The 22,087-nt window shown below is 41.2% G+C and overlaps 1 protein-coding gene across 5 annotated transcripts in view; it reads left to right on the top strand.

Moving 5' to 3' along the window:
* The first annotated feature begins 1,956 nt into the window (after nt 1-1,956).
* The window catches only part of slc35e2b (solute carrier family 35 member E2B), a 44,661-nt gene continuing 24,530 nt past the window's right edge, over nt 1,957-22,087 (top strand). For 2 of the 5 annotated variants that reach the window (XM_043676290.1, XM_043676293.1), the window contains exons 1-2: nt 2,122-2,320; nt 8,290-8,393. The gene's annotated coding sequence lies outside the window, so the exon portion shown is untranslated. Of the gene's footprint in view, nt 1,980-2,121; nt 2,321-8,289; nt 8,394-22,087 lie in introns of those variants that run through there. The other 3 variants (XM_043676291.1, XM_043676292.1, XM_043676294.1) reach the window with 3 other exon arrangements.

The following is a 22,087-nucleotide window of genomic DNA, read 5'->3' as shown; positions in this document are numbered from 1 at the left end:
TTTAACAACGCTCTAACAAAGCTTAATGGCATCCAGGATAAAGTAGCCCATTTGATCAGCACTGTATTCACAAACTTAACCATGTACTTACTCCTTCCATTCCTGATGCACATGAGCAGCAATGTATACCATCTACAAGATGCACTGCAACAAATCACCAAGGCTCCTTTGATGGCACCTTTCAAACCCATGACCACTACAATCTGGATGGACAAGACCTGCAGATACATGGGAACACCACCAGCTGCGAATTCCCCTCCAAGTCACTCACCATCCTGAATTGGAAATATATCACGTTCCTTCACTGTCACTGCAGCAAAATCATAGAGCTCTGTCCACTAAGTATAAGCATATATGAGATTAACTGCAGCAGTCCAAAGAGACAGCTCACAATCATCTTTTCACAGGCAATTAAGAGAGTGCAGCACAGATTTACAAGATTAGTTCAGTTTGAGGATAGTTATTTTGGAGAGATGAAGGCTGAGAAGAGATTTAATAGAGCTTTTCAAACTCATAAGTGGACTGGACTGAATATATCTTGAGTTTTGAGAAGATCTGTAGCTCAGGTTGTGGTTCTGGATGTTGGTTTGCTCACTGAGCTGGAACGTTCATTTTCAGATGTTTCATCACCATACTAGGTAACGTCATCAGTGAGCCTCCAGATGAAGCACTGGTGGTATGGCCTGCTTTCTATTTATGTGCTGGGCTTCCTTGAATCATAGAGATGTACAACACGGAAACCTTTGGTCCAACTCGTCCATGCTAACCAGATATCCTAACCCAATCTAGTCCCACCTGCCATCACCTGGCCAATATCCCTCCAATCCTTTCCTATTCGTATACCCATCCAGATGCTTTTTAAATGTTGCAATTGTACTAGCCTCCACCACTTCCTCTGGTAACTCATTCCATACATGTACCACCGTGAAAACATTGCCCCTTAGGTCTCTTTTATATCTTTCCCCTCTCATCCTAAACCTATGCCCTCTAGATCTGGACTCCCCAACCCCAGAGAAAAAAAAACTTTGCCCATGTTTCCTATCCATTCCCCTCATGATTTTGTAAACCTCTATAAGGTCATCCCTCAGCCTCCGACGCTCCAGGGAAAACAGCCCTAGCCTATTCAGCCTTTCCCTATAGCTCAAAAACAACCGTCCTCCAACACCACCCTCTGTCTTCTACCTTTGAGCCAGTTCTGTATCTAAATGGCAAGTTCTCCCTGTATTCATGAGATCTAACCTTGCTAACCAGTCTCCCATGGAGAACCTTGTCAAACGCCTTACTGAAGTCCATATAGATCACATCTACTGCTCTGCCCTCATCAATCTTCTTTGTTACTTCTTCAAAAAACTCAATCGTTTGTGAGACATGATTTTCCATGCACAAAGTCATGTTGACTATCCCTAATCAGTTGTTGCCTTTCTAAATACATGTACATCCTGTCTCTCAGGATTCCCTCCAACAACTTGCCCACCACTGACGTCACGCTCACTAGTCTATAGTTCTCTGGCTTGTCTTTACCTCCTTTCTTAAACAGTGACACTACGTTAGCCAACCTCCAGTCTTCTGGCACCTCCCCTGTGCCTATTGATGATACAATTATCTCAGTAAGAGGCCCAGCAATGAGTTGATGTCATTTCCTGTTCTTTTTCATAGGGGTGGTATACAGGGAGAAGCAATTCCTGCCTCTAAAAGAAAGAACACTGTATCCTAAATATTAACTCTGTTTCTCTCTTCATAGATGCTGCTAGACTTGCTGAGTTTTCCAGTGATTTGTTTTTGTTTCAAAAAAGAAGACATAAATATAAAGTGATACACAAACAATTCAAGGATTATGTGAGGAAAACAAAACTTTTTCACACAGTATGGAATGGAATCCACAGCCTGGGCATATGGTGCAGGAAGAGACATTCAGGAGGTGAATGGATTAATAGAAATTGTGTGCAGCTACTAGGGAAGACACAGGAGATTGGCACGAGGTAATAGAACAATTAAATAGTATCAATCCTATGATTCTGTGGTATCAGTTAAGTGAAGAGGGATGCCCTGTCAGGTAATATGGACAATGGCCTACTGGCCAGTTGTTGTTGTAATTCTGCCTGGGGTAAGACGCTGCAGCCCCACAATGCACAGCGGCAGGACCGTCTTGACGCTCCGGCGCGCGCGCTCCTTGTCTCAGCGACGGTGCTGCTGTTGGCCGCAAATGGAGGGCGTCTCACTGCATTGTCTGTGTCTGCTTACAGAGGGATGGGGAACGTGCGCTTAGCATGTGCAGGGAAAGGCTGGCCGGGCCATGGTGGGCGGAGGAGAGACGTGGCGGGTAAGTAATGAGTGCGGATCCGAAGGGGACTTATGATATGCGAACGGGAGAGGGCCAATAATAGTGCGGACCCGAAAGGGACAATAACAATGGTGCGGACCCGAAAGGGACAACAATACTAATGCGGACCCGAAAGGGACAACAATAGCAGTGCGGACCCGAAAGGGACAATAACAATGGTGCGGACCCGAAAGGAACAACAATAGTAATGCGGACCCGAAAGGGACAGCAATAGTAATGCGGACCCGAAAGGGACAGCAATAGTAATGCGGATCCGAAAGGGACAACAATAGTAATGCGGACCCGAAAGGGACAGTAATAGTGGTGCGGACCCGAAAGGGATAGCAATAATGGTGCGGACCCAAAAGGGACAATAACAATGGTGCGGACTCGAAAGGGACAACAATAGTGGTGCGGACCCGAAAGAGACAGCAATAGTGGTGCGGACCAGAGAGGGCAATGAGTTGGGCTTTCCCCCGTTTTGGGTGTAACTGAGAGCGGTTGTTCTTGTGAGCTCTTCCGGGACTCTTACTGTTGGAATACCTTTCGCTATTTAAAATAAATCTACCGCAAATACCGACAGTCATTAATGGAAGAAGATAGTCTGTAGCTTGTCTTCTAGATGAGACAATGGATTGCAAAGACATTTGGGTGTCCTTGTATGCAGGTTAAGCCGAAGATCAGGTGTCCCTCCCTCTGAATGTTTTAGCTCAATGTCTCAGAACTGCATACCACATTTCAGTTTAGGAGTTCGCACATGATTAATTGGGAGTGACTGGGTAAAGTCGAAGTGTATGTGCTGGAAAAACACAGGGTAAAAACAATGACTGCAGATGCTGGAAACCAGATTCTGGATCAGTGGTGCTGGAAGAGCACAGCAATTCAGGCAGCATCCGAGGACAGGCAAAATCGACGTTTCGGGCAAAAGCCCTTCATCAGGAATGAACACAGCCGGTCAGACAGCATCCGAGGAATGCTTCATTCTTGATGGAGAGCTCACACCTGAAACGTCGACTCTCCTCCTCCTCAGATGCTGCCTGACCTGCTGTGTTTTTCCAGCCCCACACTCTTCACTCTGATCTCCAGCATCTGCAGTCCTCACTTTCCCCGGGGACGGGACGAAGTAAAGCGATTGGTTTTGTTTCTTGTGCAGAGATTTCACCGACAGCACTATAAATCTACAACAAACAAAAAATAAATCACAATCGTGTCTACGTAAGCAGCTCTCCAGTCAAAAACTTCATGAAAGTAATTTTTCCACCTGAATTCTTCTCTTTTAGCAAGTAACGATGTAACAAGCAATTCGTTCCATTAGAAGTTAGTCTTTCGTTGGATAAGAGTTAGCTGAAGTTCTTCAAAACAATTTGAATTCTTGATTTCAAATCTTAACCAAAATTCAAAATTGTGCGGTATTTAAGGAAAAATCATTACATTCGGTAAGTAATGTAATAAGTGAAAATCCTGAACATTATTCACATTTTTGAGAGTTTTTACTTCAGACTGATTTGGGAGTGTTCACGTAAAGTTCTGCCACATCTCATCTGCAGTTAGCATGAGAAAGCTGAATAATTTGCAGAATTTGGAAACGATTATGTTGTTTTTAGAAGGCACAAAAACAGAAATTGCTGGAAAATCTCAGCAGGTCTGTCAGAATCTGTGGGGAGAAAGTAGAATTCATGCTTTGGGCCCAGTGATCCTCCTTCAGAATTTTTTCGCTTTCATTTTTTATAATGCATTGACTGAGGGTTGAATATTACCCAGTCTATGTGTAGAACTCTCCTGTGTGAGTGAGGCCATGTACCATACAATATGCTAAACCAAGGCCTTTGTGTATATTATATCTCATATATAAAACTATTGAGATGCCCCAGGGCATGTGTTAAACTGTCTGAGGTGAAAGTATAAACCAATTTTCATCAATAGATGATACGCCTCATAAGCCTGTAAACATGTCATGTCTGAACAGATTGGCAAATTAGATTCTGCGGTGTGGAATATTTACAAAAACTGTTGACAATGTCAGAAATGTTAGCATGCAGAAGAATAATTTGACTTGGTTATTAAGGGAATGGCAAAGGTAACATGACAGACAAATTTGTCAAAGTGCATCAAGAAGTTGTTTCCCGAATCAGTATGTTGAGCAACCTACCTGGAAACAGGTTATTTTTAGACAATTTTGTGCAGTACAGAAGAGGCCCTACATCCCATCGGGTCTGTAACACCAAAGATCTATTAATTTGTATAGACTAGAATCCCTACTGTGTGGAAACAGGCCATTCGGCCCAACAAGTCCACACCAACTCTCTGAAGAGTAACCAACCCAGACCCATTCCCCCTACCCTATATTTACCCCTGACTAATGCATCTAAACTAGACATGCCTGAACACTATAGGAAATTTGTTGTGGCCAATTCACCTAACCTGCACATCTTTGGAGAGTGGAAGGAAACTGGAGCACCCAGATGAAACACACACAGACACGGGGAGAATGTGTAAACTCCACACAGTTATCCAAGGCTGGAATCAAACACGGGTCCCTGGTGAGGCAGCAGTGCTAACCATTGAGCCACCGTGCTGCCCATTACGTAATGTGAAATGAGGTAAGATTAATACGAGATCTCAGAGGATCGTCTGGAATTAGTGATCACAATGTGGTAAAATTTCAGATACAGTCTGATGAAGAACAATGCTGGTCTAAAATCTGTGGGTTCATCTTAAATAAGAGCAATTTCAGGGTTGTATAGAAAGGGTTGTCTGACACTGGCTGGGAGCAGTGGCAGCCAAGCTGATACCTCAGAACGCTCAGCAAAGGTTTATTCCAGTCGAAAAGGAGGACTCTGAGAAGGATGAAACACCTGTTGTTAACAAAGGCAGTTAAGAAATATATCCAATCAAAATCAAGGCGTATAGAGTGGCAAAATTAATAGTAGAATGTAGGATTGGGAATTTTTCGGAACTAGCACCAGATGCCTAAAAAGCTAATGAAGAGAAAATTGGAAGTAAAATGGCAGGAAATAGAACAAACGCAAACAGCAAGAACTTCTATGAGTATAGAAAGAAAGGAGTGTTGTACCCTTGAAGGATTTGACTAGGGAATTGAGAAATGGCAAATGATTTAAATCAATATTTTGAGCATGAAGCATCATCCTTCATGGTGGAGGACGCTAAACATCCCAGGATGCTAATGGGAAAAGTCTTGTAAATGTTTCTATCATGAGGGACAACTAATTTGTGTTTGTGTCAAACTAATGAGACTGAAGACAGGTCACCAGGCTATTAAAGGAAGTGGCTGCAGAGATAGTGGAAGCAATGCTCAAAATTTTCCAGCACGTGTAATTCTGGGACGATTCCAGAATTTGAACCACTAATGTCAGGCTCCTATTCAAGAAGAGATGGGAAGCAGGAGACTATAGGCCAACAGCTGTTGTTAGTTTATTCTAGAGTCCAATATGAAGGAAGAAATAGCAGGACTTTTCGAAAAGCTGAATACAATCGAGCTGATTCAGCGTGGCTTTGCTAAAGCAAAATCATGTTTAACAAATTTCCTGGACTTTTTGAGGATATTACAAATAGTTGACATAACAAACACTGTTCACCAGTACAAATAGATGAAAAATATTTAGATTTCCAGAAAGCATTCACTAAGGTGTCACACAAACATTTATTGCACAAGATAGGAGCTCATGGTGTCGAGGGTAACAGCATGGATTGAGCATTTGAAACACAGAAGACAGAGTCAGGATTAATGGGTCTTTTACAGGTCGGAAGGATGTAACTTGTGGAGTGCCACAAGGATCACTTCTACAGCCTCAATTATTTATTGTCTTAGCAAGTTTTGAGAAAATTTGTAGCTCAGATTGAGGTCCATTGTCTCTCATAATGACTTGGAGGGCACAGAGTGAAATGTATCCAAATTTGTTGAAGATACAAAATAAGTGTGATGATGAGGACATAAGAAACCTGCAAGAGGAGTATATTTGGCTTGAGTGAGTGGGCACAAGCTTGGTAGAGTTTAAAGTAGGATAGTGAGGTCATGCACTTTGGTAAGAAGAATCAAAAGGCAGCCAATTATTTACATGGGGAGAGACTCCAAAACAATGTGCAGCATGGAGGGATCTGAATGTTCTTGAGCATGAAACACAAAAAGCATGCAAGAACAAGTAGTTATAGTCATAGAGGTATACAGCATGGAAATAGATCCTTTGGTCCAACTCGCCAGTGCCAACCAGCTATCCAAATTAGGCTCATTTGCCAGCACTTGGCCCATATGCCGCTAAACCCTTCCTATTCATGTACCCATCTAGATGCCTTTTAAATGTTGTAATTGTACCAGCCTCTACCACCTCCTCTGGCAGCTCACTCCATAGAAGCAACACCCTCTGCATGAAAAAGTTTCCCCTTAGATCTCTTTTAAATCTTCCCCTCTCACCTAAAACCTATGCCCTCTAGTTTTTTACACTTTCTATCCCCCACCCTGGGGAAAATACCTTTATCTGTTTACCTTATCCATGTTGTGATTTTATAAACCTCTATACGGTTACCTTTCAGCCTCCGATGCTCATGGGAAAATAGCCCCAGCCTATTTAGCTTCTCCCTATAGCTCAAACCTGCCAGCCCTGGCAACAATCCTTGAATCTTTTCTGCACCCTTTCAAGTTTAGCAACATTTTCCGAGAGCAGGGAGACCAGAATTGCATGCAGTATTCCAAAAGCTGCCTAACCAATGTCCTAATTAACAAGACAAATGACATTTTGATCTTCCTTGCTGAGGGTTGGAGTTTAAACATAGGGAAGTCTTGTTACAACTGTACAGGGTGTGGTGAGGCACCATTTGGAGTTCTGTATATAGTCTTGGTCCTCTGCATTTAAAGGATATACTTATGTTGGAAGCAGTTCATAACAGATTCACAATGCAGATTCCTGAGCTAAGGAGTGACTTATCAAGACTAACTAAACAGTTTAGGCCTTTATTTGTGACATTTTAAAAGAATGAGGAGTGAACTTTTTGAAACATTGGCAAATCCCTTAGAATCAATAATGAAGGTAAATGTTGAGATGATATTCCCACTGGTGGGGGAGTCTTGAACTAGGGGACGTAATTACATAAGTAATTTAAAACTGAGGTGTAAAGGAATTTCTTCCCCCAGAGTGTAGTATATGTCTGGAATTCTCTACTCCAGAGAGTTGTGGAGGCAGGATCACTCTAAGCATTGAAAAAGGAGGTAAGTAGATTTTGAAATATCAGTTGAGGTTTGAGGAGCTGGCATGAAAGAGGCTTGTGCCAGATCGGCCAAAATCTTATGGAATGAGTGGCTGAATGGCCTACTGTCTTATGATGTTGTACTTTATCACTGTTCCCTAATGTTTGTTGGACAAAAATTGTGCTCTTTTAGTTAACCTTGTACTGTACTGCACTGTTCACCAGTACAAAGCTGTTTGTTGCCAAAACAACATGCTGAAGAGGCTGGAAATCTAAAATTATAAACAGAATGGTGAAATACTCAGTGGTTTTGGCAGCATCTGTGGAGGGAAACAATGTTAGTATTTCAGGTTTGTGACCTTTCATCCAAGGTTTTAGAAATAGATTCACTGCAGGGCTAGATTAATTGTTTATTACCTGCTTTCATTACATCAGTTCATTTGTCTCTTTTCAGTCATCACTTGGCTATTGTGTCAGATCTGCTGATTTTTCTTCCCCTCCTCACCTTGTTGGATAATCCCTGATCTTTCATTAGGACTGTTTCTCATGGTTTAACAACTAGTAAGAGCAACTGGACGGTGTGGGGCATTAGATTGTTTAATTTGCTTTGTAAGATTGTGAATTGGAATTCCATGTGGCAACTTATATTTTGCATGAAAGTTGACAGTTCAAGCTTATTCACCCAGTTAAATAGTGAGAAATTATGTGTTTCATTGTTTAAAGTCTTCAAGTTGAAATGTTAAGCCTGTCTGTCTTTTCTGGTGGTTCAGGTGGACAATAAAAATTTCATGGCGTTCTCTGAAGATGGCATGTTTTCCTGTTCGCTCGATCAATATTTTTCCTTCAACCAAAATCATCAAAAGTGGATTAACTGGTAATGTCATCACTGTTTGGGAGCAAAGAAAAATGCTACATTTATTTATTTCATTGATAACTTCAAGCAGTTAATTATATATGAGATAAGGGATGGCATAAATGCTTTCCTGAAGGACTTCAGTAAATTACACAAGATTATTGTAACTAAATTGTATGACGTGTTGAAATTTTCCGGAGAAGTATGTTGAAAATGTGTTATTTGAAATATTTTAAGTGTCAGTATGTGTGATCAATGAGTTCTTCATATATAATGAGTTTTACAGTTCTTTTGTGAAGCTTAGTGTTTTCAGTTTGCTGTTGTTGATCTTCAGGTTAAAGTCTTACTCCAGAGCATTCAACTCAAAGTCTACACTGATATTCAGTGTGGTGCTGATAGTGCTGTGTTGTCAGGTTCAGTCTTTCAGATAAGATGTTAAACGTTGTCTGCCTTCTCTTATGAAATGCAAAGATCCCACAACACTTACTGTGCACATCAGGGATTTCTTCCCTTGGGTTCTTTCTGGTGAACATTTTTACCTCAGATTGACCTGTCATTATCAATTGTAATTTAGAATGTTCTGAGGTTGTGAAATACATGATGTAAATACAGGTCTTTCTTTTAATTTTTATTGGCCAAGTAGAATCTGTCTTAATCTATAATTTTGTCTCTATAGCTTTTTCTTCCTCTCATGTTCATGGAATGTGGACATCACTGGCTGGCCATCTTTTTGCTCCTTCCTGGTTACCCTTGAGAATGTATTCATGAGCCACTTCCTGGAACCATTGTAGTTCATTGGCATGGGTACGCCCAGAATGCTATTAGTGCAGTGTTTAATACAGGATATGAGTTAGAGCCAAGAATTATTTTGGTGTGGTGGTGGTGCCCCCACCTCTGAGCCAGAAATTCCAGTTTCACAACTCAACTGTCCTAGGTGTATCACAACAGGTTGGTTGTTTAAAAAAAACTACAAGTTGGACTAATTATTCAAATGATTACTTTCTATTGGAAAACACCACCCTTCATTTCAGCTTGTTTGGTGTAATGCCCTTTGAACAATTGCTGTACAATTCAGCTTATAAAATGCTAAAGGTTTAATCCTAACTTAATATTTTAATTTGCTAAAGACTGCCATCTGAAGCATGTCCAAGCAACGTTTTGTTTTATCCAAACAGTGACATGATTTGCTTAACCATGGCGCTGAATTTGAGTCACTGACACCTTCTTCTGTTTTTTGAAATGCGTTAAAATCTCTGGTATTTCTGAATAACATATCTATTGGCCTTATTGTAAAAGTTAGTGACTTGCTATCCTCTGTGTTTACCTTTAATCAATGCTGCAGTGTTATACATGAAACCTTGCATGTTAACTTCCACAGTGTGTATTTTGTTGCCTTGCATTCAATACACAGTGTGTATTTGCTTCACTTATTTTGTGAAAGAAACAATAGTTATGCATCATTGGAACATATCAAATTGATTACAAAGCTATCTCAAATTTGGTCATCTCTGGATTGAGGCTTTGCCTGTTTGGAACTTGCCAGTTTTTAGGAAAGAAATTCTGTTATTTCAAATCCTAATCCACTAATGAGATGCTGGAGAACTAAATGATTTGATTACAAAACACGTTTGGTTAATTGTCTTCTCACTTCTCACTCACTGGATTTAATAACTTTCACATCTTGCCCATCTCTTTGTGATCTTTTTAAAATGAGAAAAGATCAATCAAACTGAAATGATGTTAAAAAAACCCTGTATTAGTTTAACTGAAAACTCTGGTTTTTATTCTTGCAAGGTTGTATTAATAACTGGAATGATTCTGTTTGAACTAATTGAGCCAACTTCTGTTATGAAGATAAACTGGAGAAACTAGGTCAGTACTGTTTGAAGAAGAGAAGTCTGTGGGAAGGTTTGATTGAAGTCTTAAATCATGAAGTCTAGACAGAGAAAACAGGAAGAGATGTTCCCACTCAAAGGGATCAAGAGAGGGTACATACTTAAAGTAATTCCTAAAAGAAGCAAAAGGGATATGAAGAAAAACGTTTTCACATGATGAGTGGTTCTGACTGTGGTGAAGAGGGGTTCAGTTGAGGCACACAAGAATTAGAAGGTTATTTGAAAAGGAACATTGTACATGGTTATGGGAGATAAAGGAGAATGGCACTGAGTAAGATGCTCCTTTGGAGAGTGAGACAGACATGAAGGGACAGACATGACATGGCCCCATTCTGCACTGTAATAATTCTGTGATCTGAAAGATGCTGACCAGTATCCATGGAATTTCAAGGCTTTTGGGAATCAAAGAAAATGTTTGAATTCCAGCCTCTGGGTTTCTACTTGGATAGTTTTAATTGGATCAGTAAAGGTACCCTTCATACTAGCAAGAGTATATCGTGATCCTAAGTACAGGATATAGCCAAATATTAACCTGCCTAGGTTCTATAAGAGTCTTTTGTTCTGAGTTTAATCATCTCTGCCCTACCTGTGCTGAGTCCAGTCAAATCTAAGTTATCATTTTATATGTTTCAATCAAGTTGCCTCTTGTTCTTCTAAACTCTAGCAGACATAAGCCTAACCGATCCTCGCGACATAACTCACCCATTCCTGGTAACACTCTTGTAAATTTTCTCTCAACTACTTCCAAGATATTTACATGTTTGATTTGTTACGACACGATGGTAAACCCCTCTGCTAATAAACCAAATGCACACAAGCTCACCTCACCTCGTAATCTGTTAAAGTAGGAGTGACAGACAACTACCCCAATTCCACTATTTAACAAAAATGTCAATTTATTCTTTAACTCTAAAAGTGAACATTAAACAACAACTATTTACAACTCTAAGCTTTTTTCTCTTAAAGATTTGTTATCTGCTTCCCACTCTGTAATAATATATTTATTCAATAAAGCCTCTATTAAATTTACAGCAACTTAACTTTCAAAACCAGACAGCGGCTGTCATCTCCATTGTCGGTCTTCCTCTGTCTGTCGATTTTTCCTAGGTCGTCTTTGGCCTTCTGCTGCAAAGATGTTTCATATGAAAAAGGTACCTTTGACAGAGAGTGTGAATAGCAGTCTTTCAGTGGCAGTTAGTGCTCTTTCTGGCTAACTGTCCAAAATTCCTGCTTTTTTTAATACCTCAAACATCGGATTGTCTCATTGGTTCAGTGTTGTCAAAACAGTAAAATTCAAATTCGATTGGGTTTTTGTATCTTGGGGCATAATTTAATTAGGTTAAATTTGAACTGCTGTGAAAATGACTGAAGTATCTAGGTTACAGCCAAATGTTATATCTTTCAATTTTTCCAGTACACTCTGTGACTACTAGTCAGTCACATGACTGGTGCTTGCTAGCTTTCAGCTTTCGCTGTCTCTTAAAGGTACAGTACATGCCTTCAACTTCATAACAGGTTAAACATGACCAATACTGTACAAAGTACTTTTAGATGTGGTCTCGTCAATGACATGTATAACTAGAACATAAGCAGCACGGTAGCTCAGTGGTTAGTGCATCTGCCTCACAGCGCTAGGGACCCAGGTTAGATTCCAGCCTCTGGCGATTGTCTGTGTGGCATTTGCACATTCTCCTGTGTCTGTGTGGGTTTCCTCTCAGTCCAAAGATGTGCAGGTTAGATGCATTGGCCATGCTAAATTGCCCATAGTGTTCAGGGATGTGTAGGTTAGGTGCATTAGTCAGAGAGAATGTAAAGTAATCAGGTAGGGGAATGGGTCTGGGTGGGATACTCTTTGGAGGGTCGGTCTGGACTTGTTGGGCTAATGCCTGTTTCCACACTCTGGGGATTCTATGATGACCTTCCTACCTTTTTATTCAATTCCCATCACAAAGATACTTGCTGTACCTACACTCTAACCTGTTGCAAATCACTTACTAGTACACCCTGGTCTCTTTGCATCATAGAACTCCACAATGTCTTACTAATTAGACGACATGCTTCTTGGTATTCTTCCTGCCAAAATGGGCAATTTCACATTTTCCTATATGATATAGCACTTGCCAGATTTTGGCCTAATCAGTTAAGTTAACCATTTTCCATTTAACTTATCTGTATCCGTCTGCAGCGTCCTTAGTTTCCTATCTTTGCATCATCAACAAATTTAAATAGAATTTCTTTTTAAATAGGATTTTTTTAAAACAGATTTTTTAATGAAACCTGTGTCCTCGGAACATTTAACTAGAATTCTAGATTGAGTCATAATATTACAACTATGCCACTGCCTCCCCATTGATTCATCTGCCACATCCTTATTTTCCATGATTAATTCCCTAAACTTCATTTCTGTAGGATCAATGGTCACTTTAATTTTTGTTTTTAAGTATGTTTAGGAACTCTTAGTATTTGTTTATATATTTCTAGCTAGCTTGCTCTTTTACATAGAGTCATAGAGTTGTACAGCATGGAAACAGACCCTTCGGTCCACGCTAACCAGATATCCGAAATTAATCTATTCCCATTTGCCAGCACTTGGTCCATATTCCTCTAAACCCTTGCTATTCATGTACCCATACAGATACCTTTTCAATGCTGCAATTGTACCAACCAATTTGGTGCTGAGAGATGATATAGGCTCTATGGAGAATAAGGTTGAATCCATTTGGGTGGAAATTAGAAATTCTACAAGGAAAAAGTCACTGATAGGCATAATCTGTAGGTCACCAAATAATAACACCACATTGGGACGGGCAATAAACAAAGAAACAACTAATGCCTGTAAAAATGGTATGGCAATTATCATGGGAGATTTTAATCTACATGCAGATTGGTCGGACCAGCTCGGTCAGGGTAGCCTTGAGGAAGAGATCATTGTGTGTATCCATGATAATTTCCTTGAACAGTATGTAATGGAACTGACGAGGGAGCAAGTTAACCTAGATCTGGTCATGTGTAATGAGACGGGAATAATTAATGACCTCCATAGTCAGGGATCCTCTCGGAAGGCATGATCACAGTATGGCTGAATTTAGAATACAGATAGAGAATGTGAAGATAAAATCCAATACCAGGGTCCTGTGCTTAAACAAGGGGGACTACAATAGAATGAGGGAGGGGTTGGTTAAAGTAGACTGGAAACATTGACTTTATGGTTGGACAGTTGGCGAACAGTGGAGGACTTCCAAAGCAATTTTTCAAGTGCTCTGCAAAAGTATATTCCAGTGAAAAGAAAGGACTATAAGAAAAGGGGGAATCTGCCATGCGTGTCAAAGGACATAAGGGAGACTATGAAATTGAAAGCGAAGGCGTACGAAGTGGCCAAGATTAGCGGGAAACTAGAAGATTGGGAAAACGTTAAAAGTCAACAGAAAGCCACAAAAAGAGCTATAAAGAAAAGTATGATAGAATATGGGAGGAAAACTAGCACAGAATATAAAGATAGATAGCAAAACTTTCTATAAATATATAAAATGAAATAATGGCTAAAGTCAACGTTGGTCCTTTAGAGGATGAGAAGGAGCATTTAGTTATGGGATATGATGAAATAGCTGAGGCATTGATCAGGTATTTAGTATTGGTCTTCACAGTGGAGGACATTAATAACATGTCAGTAATTGACAAAGAGACAAAGGTAGGCGAGGACCTGGAAACAATTATTAAGAGGTAGTGTTGGGCAAGCTAATGGAGCTAAGGATAGACAAATCTCTTGGCCCTTATGGGATGCATTCCAGGGTACTGAAAGAGATGGCAGGAGAAATAGCAAGTGCAGTGGTGGTCATTTTCCAAAATTCGTTGGACTCTGGGGCAGTCCCATCAGATTGGAAAACAGCAAATGTGACACCACTGTTTAAAAAGGGAGATAGACAAAAGATGGGGAATTATAGACCAGTTAGTTTAACCTCTGTAGTGGGGAAGGTACTTGAGTCTATTATCAAGGAAGAAATAGCAAAGCATCTCAATTAAAAATTGTTTTGTTGGGCAGATGCAGCATAGGTTCATGAAGGGCAGGTCATGCTTAACGAATCTTCTGGAATTCTATGAAGACATTAAGAGCAAGGTGGACAATGGGGACCCAGTGGATGTCGTGCACCTAGATTTCCAAAAGGGCTTAGACAAGGTGCCGCACAGGAGGTTGCTGCATAAGATAAGGATGCATGGCGTTCCGGGTAAAGTATTAGTATGGATAGAGGCTGGTTGACTAACAGGAAGTAAAGAGTGGGATAAATGAGTGCTATTCTGGCTGGCAATCAATGACTAGTGGTGTGCCTGAGGGATCTGTGTTGGGACCGCAATTATTCACAAGTTATATCGATGATTTGAAGTTGGGGACAACGTGTGTCAAAGTTTGCTAATGATACTAAGATGAGTGGCAGAGCAAAGTATGCAGAGGACTGTGAAACTTTGCAGAGGGTCATAGATACATTGAGTGAGTGGGCAAAGGTCTGGCAGACGGAATACAATGTTAATAAATGTGAAGTCATCCATTTTGTTCGGAGTAACAGTAAAGAGGACTATTACTTGAATGTTAAAGCACTGCAGCATGCTGCTATGCAGAGGGACCTGGGTGTCCTTGTGCAGGAATCACAGAGGGTTGGTCTGCAGGTACAACAAGTAATTCGGAAGGCAAATGGAATTTTGTCCTTCATTGCTAAAGGGATTGAGTTTAAAAGCAGGGAGGTTATGTTGCAGTTGTGTAGGGTGGTAGTGAGGCCACACCTGGAGTACTGCTTGCAGTTTTGGTCTCCTTACGTGAGAAAGGATACTCTGGCATTAGAAACACATAAAATTATGAAGGGAATAGATTATATCGAGGTAGAGAGGATGTTTCCCCTAGCAGGTGAAACTAAGAACAAGAGGACAAAGCCTTAAGATTAGAGGGAGCAGATTTAGGACTGTATTGAGAAGGAACTTCACCCAGAGTGTTGGGAATCTATGGAATTCCCAGCCCAGTGAAGTAGTTGATGCTACTTCAGTAAATGGTTTTGAAGCTAAGATAGATGCTTTTTTGAACAATAAAGAAATTAAGGGATACAGTGAGAGTGTGGGTAAGTGGATCTGAATCCACAAAAAGATTAGCAATGATCATATTGAATGGTGGAGCAGGCTCGAAGGGCCAGACAGCCTACTCCCGCTCCTGGTTCTTACGTTCCAGAATGTGGTGTTCTAAGAAACCATTCCGAAAATATTCTATGAACACTTCATCTAGGCTACTGTTACCCATTTGATTTTACACATCCAAATGTAAGTTAAAATCCCCTGTGATTATTATTGTACTTTTCTGATGAGCTCCCATTATATCTTTCTTTTATATTTGGTCCTAACGTGTTCTTGTTTGGAGGTCTGTACTCCACTCCCACAAGTGACTTTTTGCCTTATCATTTTGCATTTCTGCCCTAATCACTTCTACATCCCGCCTTCCCAAGCTCAAATCATTCTTCTTTTGTAGTAATACCGTAACTAATTAGTAATGCTATCGCTCCATCTTTTTCTACCTTCCTGTTTTTCCTAAATGACGTGTACACTTCTATATTTATGTTTCAATCTATGTCATTCTGCAGCTATGTCTCTGTAGTAGCTAGCAGATCATATGTATTTATACTTGTGTGCTTGGTTGATTTTTGTTTTGAATGCTAAGTGCATTCTATACATCCTTTTTAGTTTTGTAACTTCTAGCCTTGCCTGGTGATGTATTCAGATTTGACCTATTCCTTTCAGTTACAGTCAGTTTATCATTTCCCTGATTAATATTTTACTCTAAGGCCTTGTTTCTATTCTTTCAATTTACCACACCTTCCCAAGTTTGAAACCTTGCCCATATTATTTTGTTGAAAATCTTCTTTCCTTCCCCAGTTATGTGACTGACTGGAAAACTGGCCCAAGCACAGTAGATGTGTAAACTGTCCCAACAGTACAGATCTCACTTTTCCAAGCACTGGTGCTAGAACCAGAACATGATTGGGGTAATAATCTAGAGATTCTTACCTTTTTGAGATTTTGATTTACATCTTAATGCCCAGAAATTTGTACTGACGTTGCAGAACCTCTTTTGTCCAGTCAATGTCATTTTGTACCAACATGACCCTGCCCTTCTGCTGTAAGATCCCCTCGAACCCTGGAAGTAAGTAGGCAACAGAGCCTTCTGGACTCTAGCTCATTGCTGCAAATAATATTGTCATGCCCCTCCCTGTACTATCCCCTATGATTACTACCTTCCTTTTTGCTCCCCCTACATGAATGGCTTTCTGCACTATGATGCTGTGGTCAGTTAGCTCATCCAATCTGTAGCCTCCTCTCTCTGTTGCTTTCTCATCCAAACAAACCTAATTGTCCAACAGGTTGCGAGTCTTTACAAAGTCTAAAGCTCCTGTACTCCTCTCTGGGTTCCCTTATTTTCTGTCTCACTCTCCTGTCCCTGATCACTGAATTAATCAGACCTCAGGGCTCTGACTGCCTTCTGGTACAAAGCATGCAGGTAACCCAGAAAAGTTCTCATCAGCAATTAACTTTGTAAACTTATTGATGCAACTATATGATACTATCCATGTGCAGAATTCTGTGGGAATGTAACCTTCAGGGTTCTCATACTGTCAAGGATGTTGTTATTGGGCTGATTCAAAATTCTGTCTAGCAACAGCGAGGTTTTCAACAGATCATTCTGGACAGTTTGGGGATCTCTGAAGAGAAGTTTAAAGGCTACAGGCAATTAGAAAAGGTAGTGAGTAAGGGAAACAGACAGGAACAGATTAGGAGTTAGAAGTGCTGCTATTAGTTGTACTGCAAACATGCTGTGTGAGGGACTTAGTGAGTAATCAAGACCATAAGACAACGGAGCAGAAATTAGGCCATTCCGCCCATCGAGTCTGTTCTGCCATTCAATCATAGCTGATACGTTTCTCAACCCCATTCTCCCACTTTCTCCCCATAACCCTTGATTCCCCTGATACTCAAGAACCGATCTATCTCAGTTTTAAATGTACTCAATGACCCGGCCTCCACAGCCTTCTGTGGCAATGAATTCCATAGATTCACCACTCTTTGGTTGAAGAAGTTTCTCCTTATCTCCATTCTGAAGGCCTTCCCTCTACTCTAAGGCTGTCCTTGGGTCCTCATCTCTTCTACCAATGGAAACATCTTCCCAACATCAACTCTGTCCAGGCCATTCAGTATTCTGTATATTTTAATTAGATCCCCCCTCATCCTTTTAAACTCTTAAGTATAGACCCAGAGACCTCAAATATCTCTTATATTAAGTTTTTCATTTTTGGGACCATTCTCGTGAACCTCCTTTGAAACTGCTTCAAGGTCAATACACCATTCCAGAAAAATGGGGCCCCAAAACTGCACACAGAGTATGCCAAATGTGGTCTAACCAGAGCCATATAGAGTCTCCGAAGTACATCTCTGCTTTTATGTTCATGTTTTTTCAAACTAAATGTCATCATTGCATTTGCCTTCCTAACTACTGACTCAAATCGCAAGTTTACCTTGAGAGAATCCTGGACCAGCACTCCCCAAGTCTCTGAGCACTTTAGACTTATGGATTTTCTCCCCATTTAGAAAATAGTCCATGCCTCTGTTCTTGATGCCAAAGTGCATGACCTCATACTTTCCGACATTGTACTCCATCTGCCACTTCATTGCTCACTCTCCTAACCTGTCCAAATCCTTCTGTAGCCTCCTCACCTTTTCAAGGCTACCCATCCTTCTACTTATTTTTGTACTGTCTGCAAACTTAGCCAGTATGCCCTCTGTTCCTTCATCTAGATCATTAATGTATAAAGTGAAAAGTTGTGGTTCCAACACCAAGCCTTGCAGAACATTACTTGTAACTGGCAGCCATGCTGAGAAGGACCTTTTTATCCCCACTCTCTTCTTTCTGCCAGACAGCCAAGCTTCTATCCATGCTAGTTCTATGTTGTTGGAACAATAGCAGAAGTTCCAGGCATTTAGTAGGTAGCTGAGTTTTGGAATCAGATCTTTGAAGAAGTCCTTAGAAGCTGAGCAAGTGGAAGGTTGCTGGCTCTTCAGGGAATGCCATGAGGGGTTTGTATTCCTAAGTTTGCCATTGTGTATTTTGTGTTCAGGATTACTTGTCTGCAATTTGTTGCTGTTCTGGCTGGGCTGAGAATACATAGTATATCATTTGTCCAGCTCTTGCATAAGTAAAGCCTTCCCAATTATGTGCTCCACCTCTGTGTTGGCTTTCTCATTTCATGCAAAATTACCTCCAGCTTTCTGCAGTCTTTCCCATTTAAATAATACTGTTCTTTCGTTCTCCCTTCTAAAATGAACAACTGCACATTTCCCCACATTATACCCCATTTGCCAATTTCTTGTTCACTTATGTAATCTATTTGTCACAAAGCTTCTCTTTGTTAAGTAAATAGTTGAATTTTAGGTGTGTAAGTGGCTAGGATAGGTAAGGTAATTGGGTAGGAACAGTGAGGTGAGTGGGTAAATGTTTAGGGTGATGAGTTTAGGGGTGGTGGGGAAGGAGTCAGGGCTTTGGGATGAGACATCATTCTGCTGTACCCAGGAGTTAGTCTGTTATTTTTCTAACATTTCCTAAGTAGCCTTTAAAATAAGCAAGTTGGAATTATCTGAACGCAAGGTCTCGGAGAGAAGGGCAATTGACGTCAGATGTTTAGGTTTTGCGGGGGTGCTCACAAAGTCAGTGCTTTGGGATTTCTGCAGGGGGGTCCCGGAGCCCATCTCTAGTCATACACCTGGTTGCCTTTGATTCAGAACCTGGAAATTTTGGGCCATTAACAATCTTCTACCATACTGCATAAAGTTTTTACTGTTATGTCTCTAGTACAGACACACTTTCTTAAATCTGTCTACTCAAAAGTCAGTGTTGTTCAAACACCACACATTTTTTTGCCCACGGTGCAGCGAATCTTGTTCCCACCCAAATTACTTAGAAAAATGCAGGGAATTGCCCAATACTGATCGGTCCTGCAGTAGCAACCCTTGACCTGACCTGAGCCAACTAAGACTGATCCATCTGACATGCACGGGAGCAGCCAACCCTATTCCAACAGCAATAAAAATGCTTTGTGGGTTTAAAACAAAAGTCTTCATACAGGTTGTGATAATACATGGTGCAGATCAATAAATTTAAAACAATCAAGTCAATCAAAATAAATGCCAGCAGGTACACATGGGTGGCCATGCAAAAAGGAAGCACAACTCATTGACCCCAGCCAAGAAAGTGGAATTATTGCTGAAATTAGACATGGTGCAAAAACTGAATGATGATGAAGAGGTAGAGAGGCAATAGCCTAGTGGCAGTATCTCTAGATTAAGAAATGTTGGAGTACTGTGGCTCACAGAGTAGTGATAATACAGCAAGTCACAGCCAAAACTAGTCACAAGCTGCCTTTTATCCTCAGATGTCAGTTGAACTCCGTGTATTTCCAATATTTTTGGTTTATACTCAACCAGCCTTGCTGAAGCTAATCCCTGGTATGGAGGAATTATTTTATGAGCAAAAACTAAACAGGTGTTTTGAAGAATGAGATGTGATCTCGTTGAAACATACAAGATTCTTAAAAGCCATGACAAGGTAAATGCTGAGAAGATGTTTTCCCACCTGCGAGAATCTAGGACCAAAGAGCATTGTGTCAGAATAAAGTGGCACCAATTTAAGACAAATGAGGAACTTTTGTCTCTTGAGCCTGTTGAGAATCTTTGGAACTCTCTTGCCACAGAAGGCTGTGGGGACAGAGCACTTATGTCCTTGTGTTTATTTAAGGGTGAGATAGATTTTTAGGGTTCCAGAGAAAGTGCAGGAAAGTGGTCATGAGGAATGTCGGATCACACTTGATCCTGTTGATTGGCAGAGTTAACTCGAGGGCTTGATTGGCCTTGGTCTGTTCCTATTTCTTCTGGTCTTTTTTTTACTAGAATATGACAGCAAATAAAGCCACCTTGCATGTTGACCAGGAAACAATTCTGCAAGGCCTGCCTAGTGCCATTTGCCTTACGAGCAAAAGTTGGGGCAGAAATCAGGAGGCTGGCAAGTGAAGGAATCATCAAACCAATCTAGTTTGTGGGATTGGACAATGCCGGTCATATCGATTGTGATGCTTGACGGATTGGTTTGCCTTTGTGGATTTAAAGCAAATGGTAAACTGCTTTTCGCGGCTCAATATATACCCATTCCCTTGCTTGGAGGATTTACATGCAAAGCTGACAGGGGAGGGCTGTCTTTCATGAAGCTGGACATGAGCCATGCGTACTTGTGATTGCAGTTAGATGAGGATTCCCAGAAGTATGTTACAATTAACACCCACAATAGTTTGTACCCACATACGAGACTGCCATTTTGGGTATCGTCTGCTTGTGCTATTTTTCAGTGGATAATGGAGAATATTTTACATTTATCTAACAGCGAAGACCAGTAAGGAGCACTTGGAGAACTTGGATATAGTCCTTAGACAGTTCTTCCATGTGGGCGTTAGCCTTAGAAGTGAAAAGAAGTAACCTACTTGGGCTACAGAGTCGACAAGACTGGGTTACACCCTTTGGAAGTGAGGGTGATCAAAAGTGCCCCAGTTGCTGCATATGTCCCAGAGCTTGGGTCTTTCCTTGCACTGGTGAATTATTATGGAAAGTTCATACATAACCTGGCCTTCATCCTGGAACCTTTGCATCAACTCATGCAAAAAAGGGTTAGCCTTGGATATGGTTGCATAGCCAAGCCATAGCTTTCAGTGAGGTGAAGAAACCGCTATCTTCCGCTATCATTTGGGCGGCACGGTGGCTCAGTGGTTAGCACTGCTGCCTCAGCACCAAGGTGCCAGGTTCGATTCCAGCCTCTGGTGACTGGCTGTGTGGAGTTTCCACGTTCTCCCCGTGTCTGCGTGGGTTTCATCCAGGTGCTCCGGTTTCCTCCCACGTTCCAAAGATGTGCGGGTCAGGTGAATTGGCCATGCCAAATTGCCCATAGTGTTAGTCGGAGGGAAATGGGTCTGGGTGGGTTACTCTTCAGAGGGTCGGTGTGGACTGGTTGGACCGAAGGGCTTGTTTCCACACTGTAGGGACTCTAATCTAAAAAGATCCTCTAAGGTGTTGGCACACTATGATCCCAAGCGAGCTCTGGTATTGATATGCAATGCCACCCATACAGCATCAGGGTAGTAGGTGGCCCAATGGAGACAAACACCCAGTGGCATATGGATCCAGGACTTTGACTACTGCAGAGTGTAAATATACCCAGATAGAGAAGGGAAGTTTGGTAGTCATATTTGGAATTAGGAAATTCCACCGATGTCTTTTATGTACATAAATTTGAAATAGTAATGGACCGCAAACCTGTGCTAGGTCTGCTTAAAGAGGACCAGGCAGAGCTGCCCATTGCTTTAGTGTGAGTTCATCTGTGGGCTCCAATACTAACGTATCAGAACTTCATCTGAGCGGCCAAGTAGCAAATGTGGTTGCATTGAGCCGCCTCCCACTGGCAGACACACCACCGGTGGTACTGCCTTTTGGAAGAGTCTGTACTGGTTTTGAACCTTCTTGACACACTTCCAGTCATAGCTGACTATATTAATCTTTGGATGCAGAAAGATCCAACAGCTGGTGGTGATAAGGGAAACCAAAGGACCCGGAGAGGATGGCATTATTATGAGAGCGTGAGTGATTGTCCCGAGTAAAGGTCACCACCAGATCCTGGATGAACTCCACCAAGGTCACCCAGGGGTTTCCAAAATAAAGACATGAGCAAGGAATGATTAGTGATGGTTTTGTGGGAGGGAA

This window comes from Chiloscyllium plagiosum, chromosome 34 (assembly GCF_004010195.1).
Source record: "Chiloscyllium plagiosum isolate BGI_BamShark_2017 chromosome 34, ASM401019v2, whole genome shotgun sequence".
Taxonomy (NCBI): Eukaryota; Metazoa; Chordata; class Chondrichthyes; order Orectolobiformes; family Hemiscylliidae; genus Chiloscyllium; species Chiloscyllium plagiosum.
The sequence above is the reverse complement of the archived record's forward strand: the minus strand, read 5'-3'. Positions and strand labels throughout refer to the sequence as shown.